Source organism: Lynx rufus, unplaced genomic scaffold (genome assembly GCF_022079265.1).
Source record: "Lynx rufus isolate CCGP_SWC_20201006 ecotype Redwood Valley unplaced genomic scaffold, mLynRuf1.p SCAF_21, whole genome shotgun sequence".
NCBI lineage: Eukaryota > Metazoa > Chordata > Mammalia > Carnivora > Felidae > Lynx > Lynx rufus.
Window position 1 is genome coordinate 9,952,585 of NW_025814836.1, and position 3,051 is coordinate 9,955,635.

Sequence of the window (3,051 nt, forward strand, 5' to 3'; positions counted from 1 at the left end):
CTTGCCCATTGTGACTAAGTCATACTAGGTCCCATCTGGGCACCTTTTGGTAAAGGACTCACGTCCTTTGTGATAGTGACAGAGGCCTGGCAGAACACAGAATCCATACAAAGGGGCTGAAACTTTCCCACTTGAAATCTGAACAGGAAACCCCACACCTTCCCCTCAAGACTTGGCTCTAAACCCCCACACTACAAGCAGCTTTCTTACTCTGGCAGTTTTCTTGGCTTTTTACCCCCACCTCCCCACTAGTGATAGCCATATATCTCCAGAGGCTTACCAGCTAATGTCCCTGGGTCCCTGCGAACAGCCACCATTCAGTCCCAGTACCTGTGAGCAAGTAACTCAGCCTGTCTCACACAGGCTGGTGCAGAGAACGTTAAGTCATTGGTAAGTAAATCTGTCCTATGTCCCAGTGAAGCCTAGACCTGCCTAGACCTGTGAGTTGCCATCTGGCTGCTTCCCCACACACAACCTGTTGATTTTTTTTTTAATGTTTATTCATTTATTTTGAGAGAGAGAGCAAGAGTGTGTGCCAGCCTGGAGAGGGGCAGAGAAAGAGAGAGAGAAAATCCCAAGCAGGCTCTGCACTGTCAGCACAGAGCCCAACATGGGGCTCTATCTCACAAATCATGAGATCATGACCTGAGCCCAGATCAAGAGACAGACATTTAACTGACTGAGCCACCCAGGCTCCTCACAACCTGTTGTCACTGTCCTTTGTCCTTAGGGCAAATAAAACCTTCCACCAGGTGGCCCTCAAGCTCCTGTTAAGGAGAAGGGTGAAAGTGGGTAGAGACAAAATCCACAGGCTTTTCAAGAGAGAGGGTAGGTCACAAAGAGAAAGGAATAAATCAGGAAGCCTTGACCAGGGTTGCTCTGGGAAGACATCTGTCCCTGGGCTGGTACTGTGGGTGCCCAAGCAGTTTGGGATTTGGGACAATAGTGCTTGAGATCCTTGGCCAGCCATTCTTCCACACTGGGCATCACCTCACACGTGCTATTCCCATTGGTCTCTGTAAGTGGTGGAAACATCCCCTGGAACTCACTGCCTTACCACATGAAAGAACTGGTCTTCCATGGGCACCCTTCCTTTTTATAACAATGACATCAGTGAACAAACCCATTGATAGACAGGAGCCCCTGGGCCACATCCTTGGGCTTCTGCACCAGCCCCATGGGTTGAAGCAGACGTGGTAGAGACCTCTCAGAACAGACATGGAACGGACTGCATGCACGCCTTGCCCCCAACAGAGGCTGCTGGGTTGGGTCTCAAAGTCTCTTTGCCCCAGGCTTTCGGATGCTGCTGTTCAGAGGAAGGCGAAGGGGTAAGGGAAGGACTTTGTAACATTTACATTGAGATCCTAGGATATGAATTTGATCTTAGAAGACAGAACTCAGTGCTTCTCACTGCAGGCTGTAAATACCACTGAAGGGTCTGGATGCTGTTGGGGCTTTGTATCCAACACACTCTAGAGTAGGAGCCCTTAACCTGGACACAACCGAGTCATCCTCTGCAGAGGCAGAAGAATCTGTCCCCTTAGGCATCCAAAGACAGCCCCTCTGGGCTCAGGTTAGAGATAAGAGGGCAGCAAGTCAGATGGTACATTAGGATAACTCAACAGAATATGCATGGTGGCCACCAAGGAAAGGTATGGGAAGGCCAGGCCCATGGGTAGGGCTTGCTTGGGATTTACTATTAAGGTTAAACTATGAAGCCACAGATTATTTATTTTAAAAAGAAAAAAAAAAAACGGGGCACCTGGGTGGCTCAGTTAGTTAAGCGTCCAACTTCAGCCCAGGTCATGATCTCGTGGCTTGTGAGTGCAATCCCCACATCAGGGTCTCTGCCGACAGCTCAGAGCCTGGAGCCTGCTTCTGATTCTGTGTCTCTCTCTTTCTGTGCTCCTACCCTGCTTGTGCTCTGTCTCTAAAAAATAAACATTAAAAAAAAATTTTTTTAAAGTGGATTCACTTTTTTATTTACATAATTTCATCTGTGATATTTCATATAATTTCACCCAAATGATGAATTATAGATCATCAGTGTGCAGATGAGGAGACAAGGGTTCGTGGGGAGCTAGGTAAAGCTGAACTCCATACAACAGAGGATGGTTTCTGGAGTCTGGTGTCCCCACTTTGGAGTCACAGCACACCGCTTATGAAATATGCAGCCTGGGGAAGCTTCTTCATCTGTGTGAACCACTATTTTCTTGGTTCTAAGAATAATGCTTTCCCCTAAGGTATGTTGTAAGGATTAAATGAGATCTCTTTTGAAATGACACAAAAATAGTACTAGCTTTGTTTCTGAAATACAGGCAGAAGTCACCCATCTTGTAAATGGCAGAGCTTAGATTTAAATCTGCACTTTTGACTGATCTCTAAGAATGATACTCTTTGCATTGATGTGATTAAAACATATTTATCGAGGCCTACTATGTGTCATTCCAAGACACACATTATCACAAAACACACCCCAACCTTGCTCATGCTTAAGAAAACAGGTGTATCAGTCAGAGAAGCACTGAAATCACTCAAGGTATTTCAAACAGAAGAGATTTAATGCAGGGAATTGGCTCTAAAGGGGCTGAAGGCTGAGAAAGGCCAAAGGGACACCAAGTTACCCAGAGATAGTAAATGCAGGAAGTGGATACAAAGGCTTCTCCAGAATGTAAGTGCCTGGAGGAGAGGTCCCCCCTGGGATTAATGCATAAATTCCCAGAGAATTGACTCTGCACTGCTGGCCCCCACACTCTGGGTAGGTGATAAGTCCAGGCAGCTGCTGCTTGTACCACTGAGGAGAGGAGGCCCTGTGGCTGGTTCTTGAACCTCTGAGAAGGGGACACAGTGCTGGGACCTCCATAGAGGAAGCCCAGGCTGGCAGGTGAAAGAGGCAGAGGGCTGCAGCACCTGGGTGGTTCATTTGGTTGAGCATCCGACTCTTGATCTCAGCTCAGGTCATGACCTCACAGTTCATGAGTTCAAGCCCCACACTGGGCTCTGTGCTGGCATTATAGAGCCTGCTTGGGGTTTTCTCTCCCTGTCTCTCTG